General features: G+C 30.6%; 2 long non-coding RNA genes across 2 annotated transcripts; one reads left to right on the plus strand and one right to left on the minus strand.

The window, feature by feature from the left end:
- Positions 1 to 362: 362 nt before the first annotated feature.
- On the plus strand, positions 363 to 2,025 carry LOC105317771 (uncharacterized). Its single transcript, XR_010710560.1, has 6 exons — positions 363 to 498; positions 729 to 821; positions 937 to 1,085; positions 1,358 to 1,418; positions 1,610 to 1,699; positions 1,961 to 2,025. It is a non-coding gene; the product is annotated as an uncharacterized lncRNA (long non-coding RNA).
- A 3,092-nt stretch (positions 2,026 to 5,117) lies between these two features.
- Positions 5,118 to 16,920, minus strand: LOC136272560 (uncharacterized). The gene is made up of 5 exons (XR_010710557.1): positions 16,805 to 16,920; positions 12,593 to 12,782; positions 8,652 to 8,762; positions 8,005 to 8,062; positions 5,118 to 5,332 (listed from the first exon to the last, which is right to left on the minus strand). It is a non-coding gene; the product is annotated as an uncharacterized lncRNA (long non-coding RNA).
- Positions 16,921 to 17,338: the final 418 nt, after the last annotated feature.

The raw sequence follows: 17,338 nt of genomic DNA on the forward strand, positions 1-17,338 counted from the left end.
TTGGTTACTTAATATATATTAAGTGAGTTCTTATTGTATGCTAATTTAAACACACTTTATTTTCAGGCAGGTCACATAAACTAACCCAGCAAGGATATGTCTCTCTAAACTGTTATGCAGTTGTAAGTATTATAAGTAAAATTCATTTTTTTATCTTCAAAACTGTTGCTTGACTTTCTTTTGAAAGTATTCATGATTTAAATTTTGTAAAGGAAAATCAATGCAATTTTCATATTTAATTCTAAATGTCATGTTTTAAGTGTTTTTTTTTTTAATTATTAAACATGCATTAATATACCTGCAATGTACTAAGATAAGCAACTTATTGTATAAATACAACTATTGTATGGAATTTCTTTTTTTGTAGAAAATGGCTACCAATATTTGGTCGGTCAGGAAGTCGTAAGACATAAGTAATGAATTTTTCAAGATCCAGACATTCTTATTGAGTTCATAGAGAGTTCTACACTGCAGCTGGTATAAAAGTGACAAATCATGGTAATTAAATATAAATACGTAGAGTTCTGACTGCATTGTTAATATGAAGAATTTCTGTATATTGTACCGTAATTTTTAAGTGTTGAAAATCTAACTTTAACGAATATTTCAGGTTTATTTGAAACAAATATTATCATAATATGTCTGTTTTCCTCCTCAAATTTCAATATTTATTTTATGCCAATTTAAAAACCTCTGATGATTGTATTAAGTTGGTATTACCATTTTAGAAAGAACCCAGTCCACACATGAGTTGCCAAGGTCAGTGCATTGATAAGAAGGAAGTTGAAGTTAGATCGGCATAGAGATGGCTAGTTTTCTAGGTTAGTTTGCCAGTTCTGTTGCAAAAATATGTGTAGTATCAGAATTCTGTTTAAGCTGCTTGGTATCCACTGATGACAGCATGAAAATTGTTTGTTTTATTATTTCTTATTTCAGACTTCTTAAAATTGCTGTTGGTTTTTAACAATCAACAGCACTTGTAACAATTATCCCTGGATGGCCTGTGCAATTATTTGTACAGGCAATTCACTCTACCAGGAAAGAGTCCTGTGGACATAAGGAGGAAAAAGATGACGGTAGCACTTGTAAGTCTGATTTTGTAATATCATGTGTATGATATACTAATATAAGAATAAAAATCAACAATACTAGGCATCTTAAAAGTGTCGGATCTAATGTATGGATACTATTGGCTAACGAATCAAATGATTGAACTTAACATGCAACCAGTCCCTTCTTTTGAACATAATTATGTACAAATAAAGTGCATCATGTACATGTGTATAAATATATAGAACTATTTATTGAATGATACTTTATCAAAGAATTTCGCTTATTTTTTCTTCATTTTTTTCAGAGGGCATTCTTAACAATGAAAAAGTTTACCGAATGTTAGAAGTTCTGGCCAGAGTTTAAAGGTGAGAATTATAATTATATTATATACATGATTGTATAGTAATAACTACATGTATGTAAGTTCTGATAGAAATACATGTATTTAAATTAAAATAAAAATTTGATTCTCTAATGACAATTTAATTTATATCTTCAATCTATGAAATATACCATGACAAAATATTAACTTGTGATTTTTTTTCTGTCACCAAAGTTCTATGCGTCAATAAAAGAGACAATAGACCGAACATCTAAGGGGCTTCTGCTGGAAAAAGAAGAAAGAAGAATCAAGGGTTACCAAGAGGTAAGTTAAAAGACTTGTTGTGATTTCACTTTTACAATATTAATACATATTCTGACCTAGATTACCAGGTACTTATCTAATATATTTTTGTATGAATTCTAGTATTGAATCTATATAATGTAATATCATTGGATAGTGTAACAAGTGCACAATGTATACTGTAAAACAGATCGAGACTTGAAAAAAAAATAACTAGTGGTGTTAAATATGAAATAAAATCAATACGTATTATGTATGTGTAATTTTTCTTTTTATTTACAGGAACAAGGAAGAGAGAAATGAATTGAAACATGGCAATGAAGAATAAACTCCTGAGAACAAATTAATGAAGTTTTTGTTATTATTTTTTTTATATGCCTGGTATACATCTGCAATAGTATACTGATGATCTATACATTGATATCAAGGAATAGTTTGCAATATGAAGCACACTGTACGTAATATATTTTAAATGAAAGCTTAAGTAAAGATGTACCTTTATTATTGAAAATTGCTAACAAAAAATTAAATATAAATTTCATATATAAAATGCAACACATTATTTAACATATAGAATATGTGTTTTACACATATAAAATATGCTATGTTTAATTTCACACATGTTTAACACATATTAAACACATGTTAAACATGTGTGAAATTAAACACATTATATATGTGTGCTCTTTTTATGTGTTTTACACATGTAAAATATATATGTAAAATATATGTTGAACACATGTTGCACACATGTGGACATTTTTCCTGTGTATATAAGTATATTATATAATATTTTATCTTAATTTGTAAAATTTATCTATAATCATACACAATTTTGTGGTAGTTTAGTTTGAATAACAGCTAACCAGGGATGAGACCGATTACTTTCAAAAGTAATCGATTATACTGCAATTACTGTAGATTTTAAAAGTAATCGATAACAAGTTGATTACATCCAATTCTAGAAGTAATCGATTAAACTAGATAACTTTTCATTTTTGTAAACAAGATTAATTGTGATTATTTTTTACTACATTACCAATATTTGGTGGGTTTTAAAGTAGTTTAAATAATTAATGTTTCTGAAAGAAACAATATATTTTTGACATGAGTATTAATTTTGAAATGAAGCTTTTCCATTACATTTTATCATCATTAACATTCTTGTTACGTTTTTGTATGTGTGCATCTATTGCCATTTGAAATGGGTTTTTTTCTATTCATCTTTTTTAGTTGCGTTTTAAAATAAAGAAAGTACATTAATGTGTCCATCAAATGACAAATGACCATAGCAAACTGTGAACCATCTCAAAAATCCATATAGCGATACACAAATTCCAAGCAGAGCAACGCAGACCTCTAAAAAGATAGAGGTGGGATCAGGTGCCTAGAAAAAGTAGACATCGCTTGCAGACCGGTCGCATCCGCCATTGTCAAGATCATGAAAAACGGAAGAAACGGTACCCAGTCCGGTGTATAGATGATGATCTACTAAGTATGGATAACGTCAGTCAGCATGTGTCTTAATGAAACATTGTACTTGCTGACAAGGTCATTGTATAGACCTTAGAACTTGCGTTAAAATGATTTTAATCGAGGTTATTGATAGTCTTGTTTCAGGAACTTGTTTGTTAGTAGTTTGCCTCGTTTGAGAAATTGTTTGCATGTAGAGCATAACGAAAAAGCTGAGAGACATAAACCTCATAAGCAGGAGAAGATGATATTTTACTCCATAAGTATATGAGGTTGACGATGGAAAAATTAAAATCATCTAGTTTTTCATATAGTTTTTTTCTGTTAAAAAAGAAAGGATATTAATGTGTCCATCAAATGCAATATGACCATAGCAAACTGTGAACCATCGTAAAACTCTATATAGCGATACACAAATTCAAAGCAGAACAACACAGATGAAACATATGTTTCAGGATCTATGGTATCGTCACTTCAAGCTCACTGGGATATATTTAGTTAAGAGTGAAAGTAACTGTTTTAAATAGATAAAACAAATTAATTTAATTAAATGTCGAGTTCACGGCCACAGCAAGTGTTCTATTTTTTTCTTTCACAAGGTTTGGAATAAATTCTGCTTCATATGAATATAACAATAAGTCAGTCAAAAGAAGTGCACAATTCATACCCATGGGAATTCCGACTGGTTGTTGGAAGGCCTGGTCTCCATAAACTACATAGATGTTGTCTATCATAAATTCAAGCATCTTATTAATGTCAAGTTTAGAGTACTTCTGTGTGCAATATGAATGTTTTTTAACGAAATAGTTTTGAAGATTTCGATGACAAGGTCATAATCTACAAGTTCTATTTTTATTCAAGAAACACCTCTCGATGATATCAGAAAGCCTAGATTTTAACTTTTAACTTTTTTTTAAACATGGGGATTGGTAGTATAAAGTGTTTAGAAATTGCATGTTTTAATGTGATTGATTTTGGTAAGATTTTGTGACCTCAGAGTTTCTAATATTTCTTCAGAGTTTTTTAGTATCCATGTCTTATTCTTCTTGTGTATATTGTTGTATACCACTCTTTCTCCTTCGCTAATGTAATAATTTTAGTAGGGAGCAAAGAAAGAGTCTTGGTATAACACAATTTTGAATTATATAGATTAAACAGAAAACCGTTTACATATAATTAATTGTGTTTACAACTGTTGAACGTAGACTACAAATTGGTACTAGTATATGTTTTTACTACAATTATCACAGTGGTTGACCAGGCATGCTTTGATAATTATATCACTGTTATTATAACGTTACCTCAGCTGACTAAAAGCACCCCTTTATCATCTTAGCTGGAAAAAACATATTTCATACCCATTTCTTACTGAAACCATGTTATCTCTAAGGGACTATGATTTCAAGCCTTTTAATTTTACTAATGAAATCATAAAAGTAATCAATAATGAATCATGAGTACATGCCTTTTTAAGAGTAGTTGGTTAAATCACGATTACTTGTAATCAGAAAAATGGATGATAAGTGATAACTCATCAGCCTGTAATCGATTACAGCTGATTATGATTACACCATCCCTGAATCTAATAAGACTGAGCTCGCCACATGTGCTTTTTTGCCCTCTCGGGCTCCCTCAGAGTCAAAAAACTTCTGGAATTATGAAAATGTATAGACCGTTTCTTAGTCAGATGCAAACTCTGCTCTACCCGTGGTTTGTTTCGCTTCATCCTCATTTTGTTGTGTTAGTTCAGTTTAAATAACAGATAATTTTTACACATATTTTTTATACCCACTTTCACTTAAATGCGCGCTCATTAGATGTATATATTTCTTTGTATTTAACAATATTTTTAAATTGATCGATTTCCAATTAAGTGTAATACCAATAATCATATTTATAGCACCATTATTTTTCAATATGCAGTTCAGAAATATAAAAAAAACAAAATCAACTGTCTTACCTTTCCTGTAAATGACATACAGCATGCAGAATAAAATGATAGGAATAAGTACTCCAGCAAGAATTGGCATCATGAATATTTCATCATAGATGACATGGACATTATATTTTAGGGTTTGGTTTGTTTTTTCATCAGTGGACGCTGTTGTACTGTAATTCCTAGTAACAATTTCAACATCTTTAGGTTTTGTAGTTTCTTGAAGATGAGTTGTTGTGTGGGAGCTGTTGATAGAAAAATTAATTTTACTTCATTGTTCAATAGATAACTATCATTGTTATATATTTTTTTTATATAATTGATCATTTGTGGAACACTCATTAATAGTTCTTGGAGTCTTGAAGAAAGGAGGACGACTTGCATTGGGTTTTTATACAAGAATGCCAAAGGTTACATAGACCAACTCATGATTTTAAAAATGTTTGTCCTTTTCAAGGGAATGTCTTAAAAATACTTTATTAGATTACATTATTTTTTTCTGCACACTTCCAAGCACATTAAAAAAAATGTTGACACTGCCCTCGAATAAAGTCGAATTGTTATACAAGTATGTAATTAGTTTTATGATACTCTACTTTATATGCAAGAAACATATTTTGTGAATTTTAAAAAGGAATTATCTTCAGAGATCAATAAAAATTATATTGGTGTGGAGCATAATTAAAGTAAATTGGTACAGAGCTTTCATTAAAAAATTGTTTTAAATACACTCACGGAATAGGATATTTTTGTATAAGATATATCTGAGCTTATAATTTTGTCCCGTCTTAAGTGAGTTCTTTTGACCTACCCCTACAAAACATCATTTCATCGTAATGGCATACACACTCAATGATGATGTTTAGCTATCGAAGAAGGAAAAGTACTTAAACATTAATTTTTAAATAAAATTATTAGTATCTTCCTAGTACTTTTATCTGTTATTTGTTATTTAATTGTATTTGTCAAAGTCAATACATCTTTGTAAACCAGGAGGACCATCCACTTTTGCTGCTTGTATTTGTTTATCGTATTGCATGCTTGAGAGACACGCAGTTATGTCCATAAAGACATTTTACAACTAAGACATGTTTCAAGGTTTTAGTTTTGTTTTAAGACTGGTCAGAAAAGGCCGAAATTTTGCATAGTTGTATTAATTTGTGTATTTTCTGTGGATCCTCAAAGTCAAGAGGATGCAAATCTGCCAAATTGAGCATAGATATAAGGTATCATAAATAAAATTCGCCAGGTGTTAGCAAGTTGGTTAACATTGGATCCCGAGGATCAATAAAATAAATAGAATAAAAAGGAATATGAAATAATGAAGAGATCCCTGCCATCGATCCCTTCACTTCTTACATTATTTGTAGATATAGCATACACCTGTCACGATATGGTAAATTGTTGATATCTATAAAACCAATAGGTATCGAAAACTTAAATAAACAAGCTGCAAACAATATTTTAAAAGTGGTTCATATACATTTTAAAATTGTTTTTGAAAATTGTATTTTTAAATAATATTGATGACAAAAAGAAAAATTGTTTTTAAGATAGCCATAGCTTGAAAAAAAAGTTACTCTTTATCTAGTATTTTCAAAACAATAAGAAAAAAGACAGAGAAAAAAAATTAACCGTCAGCTATTTTTTTTTATGAAAATCATCAAGCAATGTGTGTTATATATATATATATATATATATATATATATATATATATATATATATATATATATATATATATATATATATATATATATATATATATATATATATATATTTATATTTATATATTTATATATATATATATATATATATATATATAAAGCACTAAAAATGGCTAACGACACGAACAATAGAAATTGTCAAATTTTCGGGACAACCAGGCCCTTCTTCAGGACCAAAAAATAAATTACATGAGTACAAAACAAAGAAAACAAAATCTAAAGCTACTACTAAACTACTTAAGAAACTATAAAAAAGAACACCTACATTATAAACATTTGTTCACATTCTTAAAGAAGGTGTTGCTACTGTCGCCGATCGCTCTAAAGTCAGAGCTCTCAAATTGTCGTTCAACTGTATTTCACCTGTATCTCAAGCGACTGTGTAGTGCGCGGCCAACGCGCTAGGTTCCGTTCGTCATCGAAAGGAAGATTCTTGTCTTGCCTAGATGACCGAGTGGGGAGCGCGGTGGCCGCTCACTGCTAGGAGAATGGGTTCCAGTGAGTTCAAGCCTCGGTCGGGGCGGAGCTGGAGCTCCAACAAAAGTGAATTTCCCTGTGCTTTATATATATATAACACGACAAAAAAGGAACTCCCCGACGTAGAGTAAGGGACGTAGAGTAAGGGACTAGATCATTCCAACAAATCATAGCGTACGAAAATTGTTATGGTGTAACAAAATAAAAATAGCTTTGGTAATATTAAATCTCAGAGAAAAACTATGGTGTCCCAATGCAAATGCAACAGAGCTTGAAGGCAGGGAACACAACATTTGAAAACTTATTTTATATTAAGGGTCCACTGTGAAAAATGGCAGCACTTCGGACTCTCCAGAATTAAATGCAATATGAAAAAAATTGTAAATTTTGTTCTAGTACAGATAGAAATAAGTTGAGAAATATATGTTTTGAAAGTATCACTTAAGTAACGATTGATACAGTTTTGAAATAATTTCTTTGTTTAATAAAAAATCAAAATTTACAATCTGATTTTATAAGTATTTCATTCCAAAAAAAATAGGATAAACGCAATCCTTCTGTACGAAAACACTATTATAAACAAATATCAAAAATAGTGCTAAGAGTTTCAACAAGTTAATAGAACGTAGACTAAACTCTACATACAATTTTTAACAAAATAACGAAAGGAAACCTTGAACGTAAACCTAAATTTGTACTGGTCTATATCTCCCTACCTTGTGCAAGTTGGTTCAGCACGGAAACACCCATTTCCAATTAAAAAGCAATTTGGGTCTATAAAACAATAATTGTATAACATATATTAGTTTTCTACATTAGTAGAATATATGTACATTTCTCAACGTTTTTTCTTTTAAATTTTAAACGCGATGTTGTTAAAGATAGTAAAACATTTGAAATAACTTGCGTCATAAAAGATTATTAATAGTCTGATCATCGTTAATATACATCCAATCAGTCAATTAACCTATTCTTGTCTGAACGTGAACGTAAAGACGAACATGTGTGTGACACAAATTAGGGAAACGAAAATATACAATCTATGTTCATTCGATTGCATTTGTAAATTTTACCCAGAGAAAAAAAGTCCTGAAGTCAGGGCGTCCGGACGAATATACAAAACGGTACGCTTTACATGAAATGTTACATAAAATTTTACATGTATTGTTTACCTGTATCAACAGACTGCAAAGGTATTGTAAAAAAAACATATATAATAGTGTTAAGGACAGTTTATATATATATATATATATATATATATATATATATATATATATATATATATATATATATATATATATATATATATATATATATATATATATTTGTTTATTAATTTGCACATTGATTATACAAAACTTACATTTAAATATTTCAGAAGAGAAATAAACAGACGAAGGACAGCCAGATCTGAATCGGTTGCAGTTGTATGCATTCACCCTTGAAAAACGTTTGTACATATACAAACATGTTTCTGAAATACAAAAGAACATGTAAAAAGATGATATATTAGAAATGTACTTAGTAAGAAACGGTTGGATGATTTAAAGTTATTCTTTTTATGTAACAAATAGTTTCTCTATGTTTACAAATGTTTGATGGGAATACTGTAATTTACTACTTTTGTTATTGTACCAATATTTTTTTAAAGAATTATGTTCATGAAATGTATATCAAAAATATACAAACAAAAAATGCAGATAACAAATAACAATGAGATAGGTACACTTGGTGTGTTCACGGTATTAATAGTAAATGTCACTCAGCAAAATTATTAGAGTACGTTTAAGTTATAATCCAAAACACAACTGTGAAATCATTATTATTCGGTGTTTAATAGCTCATGAATTTACATCCTCACGAACGTGTCCGCAAATATTACTAGATTTCCTTTTCGATTTTTTCCTCTTTTTTTTTGGTATAGATATTATTGTTTATTTAATATTTATTAGTAATTGGACAATTTATACAATCTCTATGAGTTCTTAAAAGCAACTGCATGTTTTCGAAGGAATGTTTGTTAATATCATCAGATATCGAAGTCATTCATATGAGTATTGTTTTGAACCGTCTTTTATCTTACATACTCGGAGTACAATTTCTACGTGTTATTTAAGGTATAGCGCCAATCAATGCACAAATCTATCGTCACACTTAGTCCTGTTATAGAACATACACCGTACATATTACAAGGCTGGTTTACCAAATAGCAACGATATGATTTACTTTAGGTACATTTGGACAATTGTAGTACGAGAGGTAATCCAAAAGTATTGTCAAAGATGCAATTAAATCGTAAAATATAGGCGTAAAGTTACAAAAAGTTATGCAATGAGATGTGTATCTATTTCAATTCAGATAAAATATATTATTCCGATAAAATCTACGAAATTGGAAATGATCAGAAAAAGCTTTATAAACTTACAAACTCACTAATGGGTAAACAAAACGCCCCAAGATTCCCTTCGAACAGTTGTGAACAAGATCTTGCAAACACTTTTGGTGATTTTTTTTTTCGTCAAAATTACCGCTATTAGAGAACCATCTCTCTGTTTTAAATACAGAAAGCCATGTGGATGTATAAAGAGCAGACACCAAATTTAAAGGTTAACCTCTCGATTGCTTAAGAACAGAATCAGAAGTTCGGAAGATCATTACAGCTTCTCTACCAAAATCCTCCGAATTAGACCCGAGTCCAACATCTGTTTTGAAGTCCTGTGCTGATATCATTCTTCCAACAATCACAACCATCATAAACAAATCTATCTTAGAATCAACTGTCCCGACATCACCGAAAAACGCCGTTGTTCGTCCTCTTCTGAAAAAGCAGGGATTGGAGGTGTTAAAGAACTACGGCCCTGTCTCCAACCTTTCATTTATTTCTAAAATCTTTGAAAAGGTTATCAATTCTAGGCTAGAAGATCATTTACAATCAAACAATCTGCATGATAGACAACAATCAGCATACCGTGATCATCATTCTACGGAGACAGCACTTTTTAGAGTCCGTCATGACATATTATCTGCTCTAGACAAATGGAGGTGTGTTGTTCTGTTGATGCTAGACTTATATGCAGCATTTGATGTTACAGACCACACATTTCCTATAAATCGCCTAGAATTTTCTTATGGAATAACTTTAAGAATGATGCGTTGTCATGGATACAGTCATATCTCAGTGATTGATACAAAGTATTGCTATAGGCTAATCTAAGTCTAGAGACTTTCACTTGAATGTTTGTGTTCCACGGTGTTCGCTCCTTTGACCAAAGCTTTACAGCCTGTTTACTTAACCAATTTGTGATATTTGACTGAAACACAACATGAGTTTTCGGTGCCATGCTGACGATACTCAATTGTATATGACAATTAAACCTACTAGCAATTGGATAGATATAGCATCTCGTCTGCAGATTTGCCTGTCTGATATTGGTTCTTGGATGCGTTCCAACTATTTGAAGATTAATCAAGAAAAAACAGACATAATTGTTTTTGCTCCAAAACACAAAATTGATAACTTCAAAGAACTCAGCATCAAATTTGACGGCAACAAAAGTAACGTCTCATCAATCGTAAAAAAAATTAGGAGTTTTTTGATTCGGTACTGAACATGGATCACCAGGTTCGAAACATCGCAAAATCATGTGACCACCAGCTATGGAACATTGGTCGCATTCGACCCTTAATATCAGAGATCGCTAGTAAAACCCTTGTATGCTCACTTGTGACCTCTGGTTTGGACTACGGCAATGCCTTACTACACGGTATATGTAGCAGTTCCATGTCAAAACTTCAAAGGATTCAAAACACAGCTGCTAGGAAGTTAACGCCTACTAGGAAATATGACTACATAACACCAGTTACCTGGCTTCCAATTAAGTAGCAAATTCAATACAAGCTGATCATACAGACTTTTAAAGCCTTACACAGAACATCGCCATTGTATATACAAAAACTGGTCCAGGTCTACAAGTCAAATAGGTATCTGCGCTTAGAGAGTCGCGTGTGCAGACTAGGTCGTATGGTGACAGGCGGTTCGACGTGGCCAGTTCTGCATTGTCGAACAGACTTCCCTAAATCTTAGATTAGAGGGAAATTTTATTCGTTTTAAAAAAAAATATTGAAAACTTATCTTTTTAGCAAGGCTTATCCAGACTTTTCTTAAGTATTTACGCAATTGCATTTACAACTTTATTTTATTGAGTAAAGAGACAGCACAGCATTGGTATTTACATGTAAACAAAAATTAGTGTTATATATATGTATGTAGTTTTTAATTTAGTGTATTTAAGTATATTATTTATGTTCTCAGCTTTTATGCCAATAACTTTTTTATGTACAGAGCTATTGAGTAATTTATTAAATTATATATAAAATTTTTGTAAAATAGTTATCATAATAATAATCTGAAAAAAGTTTAATGTATTGTGATAATAATTGCTGAAGAATAAAACAGAAGATGTTTATATTTTATGAAGCGTAAGTTACGGATAGTCGCCGCACGTTAGCAAATCATTTCTTGACCCTTCACGCTCTGGTAAAACCTCATAATTTGGTAACATTGTATATGATTTGTTTTTGTCATTAAGTAATTCCTCTCTTTGTGATAGAGTCGTATTGAATTAGTTCATGTGCGTTCAGTTTCGATGGCCCTTCAAAAAGTAATGTAGAGAATGACATAAGAACCTTGCTTTAATTTTCCTTCCGATCGTATGTCTTTTCACTAATTCATTTATTAACATGGCATATGCTGTTATAAAGTATTGGAACCACATTAAGGGTACCCTGTTCAAATGATCTCACCTTAAGGTTGATATATAAATGCTTTAACATTTTCAAGTGACTTCTATATATCGAAGCAAAAAATAAATCGTATCACTATTTACATGTCCGGCATTGTTATTATTCGAGACAAAAGATATCGCATAGTAATATCTGAAATAGACAGTAGCTTTCCCTGTATTTTTAAAATAGTTAGGAAAAGCCTGTGTTATATCTATTTCCAAATATTGTGTTTTTTTTAAGTATTCGAAAATTTTGAAGCATGGAATTTTTTCTTTAATTAAAGAACTTTAAAAAGACGTAATTTCATGAGGTTGCGATGTTACGTATATATCAGGTTACAAACATTAATATTTTTTTAATAATTGAAAGAAATTTAATCTGAAATATAATTTTGATTTCAAAAATGTTGATGCATCATTTTATACAATACAGCGTCCATGAAAAACACGGTATATAGCTGACATTACTTTTAGGTCAACTTTAGTATAATTCGAGACAGAGTGACAGGGATTTCATTACCTTTAGTTATCAATATCTGTGGATGTATGTAACAAAACTCTAACAGTTGTGTGCGGTCATCGTTTGGTATACACATGTATCCATTATCCTTAGTACAGTTGATGGCAGACGACCTCTTGTTCCACTCTGATTGATTTCTAGGACAGGATTCTATTGAGTAAACTGGAAATTCATAGCCATCCAGCTGGTTCTGAAAATAAATAAAAAACATACAGCATTGATTTAAAGGGACGTGGTCACGATTTTAGTCAATTTTTTTTTACGAATTTAATGTTTACAATGCTTAAGTAAGGCATTTTTAATATGTAACCAAATTTCGAGTGTCATTCGTTGAGTTACAAGGGACTTACAGAGCTCACAATTCTTTACTATGTAAACAATGCTTTTGTTTACATTTTGAATTTGGAAAAGTCCAATTTTAGACCTAAAATGAATGTGTTTAATGTTATGAACTGTTTATTTATGCTTAAGGTATCTCACTCCTCATGTTTTGATTTCATTGCGCAGATGATCATTATATTTAAAATGAATATGATTTTATTTATTTAATCATCACAGCTAGATTATTATTTCATAATTACACAACATTCATAAAGAAAATCCATTTGAATTCAAGAAACAAACAAGTTTTTTGGGGATCTATTTTTTCGTGCGGAAGGTTTTTTAGACGAAAATGACAGAAACAAGCAATTTTATGAATTTTCAATATACTTTTCTTTTTATTATACTTTAATCATTATCCACATTTTTAACATTTGACAGGTTTGTAACATATTTTATAGGTTCTATGTGACATGTACAAAATGTGATAGACGTTTAGCATAAAATCCTGCATATATATAGAACATGTCTGAAATTTTTTAAGCCAACTTTTGCGAGAATTTTACCTTTGAAGCCCTATATCTAAAATTTGACATCACTGATCCCCATGTTATATTATGTCAAAATGATACTGAATACATATTTAGGCAAACTTGATAAATCTTATAAAATTTTTGATATTCAAAAAGTTTTTATTTCAAATCCAATTGCAACTATTAAAGAAATTGTCTATTTTAAGTGAAAAAAGGTCACAAAAAAGTTTATGCAGCTTTGTACAATTTTTTTTCGTAATCCCTCTATTCAGTGTGACCATTGTGCATAATGAAAAACAATATTTGAAGAAATAAGTTTGCTTAATCAAAAATACTGACAACAAATCCTAATCAGGATGAAATTGCATTTTAGGTGCAAAAAGGTCAAATTAAATGGGCCATAACTCAGAGGGATGGATACTGATCCCCCATTATCTTTGTATTTTTTTAAGTTTGTTTTGTCTACAGATTTCAATGATATATTTCTCAAGAAAATCTTGATACAACAACATTGGGGAGTGGGATACCTTAAGATGAATAAGAAGATAGACAAATCAGCTTGAAAAAGATTTTACTGGTATATTGAACCTCTGTAAACAAAACCAGGGAACGAGCCTTGTTTACATAACAAAGAATTGTGAGCTCTGTATCTTGCTTATAAACTACATGTAATGACCAATTCTCAAATTTCATTTGATCATTAGAATTGTATATTTGAAGCATTGTAAATAATAAAATCAGAAAAATAGAATTTAACTAAAACCGTGACCATGCCCCTTGAACAATAATTGCTCTTCTGATTTATTGGATTGTTTTTTTCTATATGACATATTCTTGTATTTTTCTCTTTAATACATTGCGTCTTTATCATATGCAAAAACAGTCCATTTGACAATAGTTTCCATAAATTAAAAAAAATCCAGTTTAACCACCAGGACATGAATTTTGAAATATCTCTCTTTTGAAGCAGGAAGAAATCTTTGTTCAACATTAAAAAAATAATATTTAAGGTAATATTAAAGCAAAAAAAAATTTTTTTAAAGCATATTATATACAGTGTTTGCTTTTTTCTGTACCGTCGTGTTTTAACAAATAATAGAAAAGCGGCTGCTAAAAGATGTAACAGATTGTAATTGGTAGATATCATAACATTTAGAGTATGAGCATACACTTTTAACATAATGACATATAAGCTGTTGTCTCTGTGCGCAGGTTGTAACTCAACGTCATCTTATACAGAATTTCAATTTTGGTATAACCTTAATGTAGATATTAGTCTGACGGGGCTTGATATGTACAATATACAGAAACAGTTGGTAGTTGTATTTAAGGTCACCTTGAAAAGACTGTGACAAACATTGTTGATCATTGATACCCGTATATCGTAAGCATTAAAATGGTGAACAACAGAATGACATTGTTTGATGCGATCGCTTGCAGCTGACGGAAAAGAAAGACAATATCATAAAATTCCAGGTCACACATATCAACAACAACCGAACTTGATGTTAATACATATTTCTTATGAATGTATGTAAAAAATACATACATGTAGTAATAATAATAAAGATAGTTCCTTTAACAAATACACCAGACGCATTTGACAGCCTCACAGCAAATTGTTCTCATCGACAAAACGTTGATGACTTTAAGTCAAACATTGTTCTAAACACACAAAATAACTGATTTAGATAAATATCGATTTAGTTCCGTGTTTTTATTTATTATATGAAGATATGGAATTACGGAAATGATTTGCATTGAAACAGGGGAATTCGAACTCTTTTTCACTTATACTTTCTTTGAAAGATATTTACCACAGCAAAATATAGACTATATAAGCACTGATTTTTTTTTAACATCAATAGATGGAAGATCATAGAAATGGTGTAACGTTTTAAGGAGTGTTTTTGATTAGGGGGCACAAGCAGTAACAAGGGATGAAAATATTCAAATCAACGCCCTTCTCCTTGATTTAAAATGATATTGAAAACCGATACATAAATCCTAATTATTTATTGTTTTCTTGTTTAATTGTTAATTTTATTGTTTACTCCCCCCCCCCCCCCCCTCCCAACGAGTCAGTTAATTTCGAAGATATCTGTGATTATTCTTTTATAATCATTAGGGTTTTTTTTTATTGTCAATATATTTAAAAATGTTTAATTTTTAATTTGAAAATATCAAAATCTACCGAGTACGAGTCCCTGTATTTCTTACGGAGCGTAAATTGTAATAGTAAATTCACAGCTCTGGACTTTTACTCACTTTTATTATCAGTTTAATTAATTTGTTAAAAGAAAGCTGTTTAATATAAACAACACAATGCTTTTTTGATGATTCATGCGGGATATGAAGGTAGAGTTCATTGCCGAAAAACTACATAACTACAAAACTCGGGTTAGCAGGTTATGTATTATTTCTGCAATGTTGCCCCCTAACTTTAACATCTTATCATTTTTGGTGAAGTGAACCTCTAAGTTAAATCTTAAATTTTCATTAAATGGTATTGTGCATCTTTAACATGACTCCTTAAACGAATAGTCCAATAAGAGATCTTAAACTGAAATGTAAACGAGATGAAACTGCACACAAAGAAACAACATTTCATAACCTAGTTTTTATGCTTACAGCTGCCAAACCTTTTTTCAGAAATTGATACTATCGTATCAAAGCAGCATGTGTTTTGAGACACTTTTACTCTAGTAGTACATGTTCCTTCTTTTTCTTACGGTAATCTTCACGAAAAAAAACAAACTTATATACTGTCTTGACCAAAGCACAAAGAACAAAAGAAGCCATAAATATACACCATTCTAATCATTTCGTTAGAAAAATCACTTTCATAAATCCCAGAACTGAAACTCAAACTCGTATTTAGAAAACATGTATGATATAGCATTATAAGGGCAGTATTTAAACTCTAGTAAACATTGTCCATTGAGATTGATATCTGGGACATACATTAATTCATTATTCTATAACTGATTATTGTAAATAACCACACATGATATTATGGGGATTTACAATGGGATTATAGAGCATTTAGGTAGGGGAAAGGGGCATTAATGAGAACATTTAACGCACAATGTATACATTGTGAAACTTAACATATGTTTTTAAAACTGCCACGTGCCTGTCTATTTCAACGAGACGACAAGTTTCATTTTATACGTTAATTCAAACTCAATATAAATGTTTGTTTCAACTAATTTTTTGTTTCATGTTACAAGATTATTTAACTAAATACTGAATAGTGCAACAAATATAAAATTATAAATTGTATATGCACATCCTCTATCATTGTTCTGTCATTGAGTTTTACAAATGATCTAAGGCAATAAAATAGGATACTTACACATTCACCGGGAATGAGAAAAGACAAGATGAGTACTACTAGTGTCTCCATTAAAATCATACGCAATCTTATTATTAAATAAAAGTCCATTGCCACTCCATAACCAGACCGACGCGTTATCTAACAAATGGAAAATCCACTTTCGGTTTCGATAACACACTCTTGGGTTTTATGAGATTTAATTGTATAATTGTTTGTTTTCTCACCCTTGCCTCTAAAAATAAATGAATAATTTATGCAAGCTAATGGTTAGTGACATTTGGTAAGTAATAGATCATTTAGATTAACTTAATTATATCTTGCAATATAATTGCCATGTTTGTGTTTAGTTTTAAAACAGACTATAGGCTACTACCTGTACACTATTTTTAATCAGGCTGTTTCTCCTTCAACGGTTTTGTTATATATGGAATTGGGCGCACGGCGGCTGTGACCGGTCGGCAAAGGATGCTTATCCCTCTTAGGCACCTGATCCAACCTCTATCTATTTGGAGGTCCGTGTTGCTCTGCTTTGAATTTGTATTTTGTTTTATA

The sequence above is a fragment of the Magallana gigas genome, unplaced genomic scaffold (genome assembly GCF_963853765.1).
Source record: "Magallana gigas unplaced genomic scaffold, xbMagGiga1.1 SCAFFOLD_47, whole genome shotgun sequence".
Taxonomy (NCBI): domain Eukaryota; kingdom Metazoa; phylum Mollusca; class Bivalvia; order Ostreida; family Ostreidae; genus Magallana; species Magallana gigas.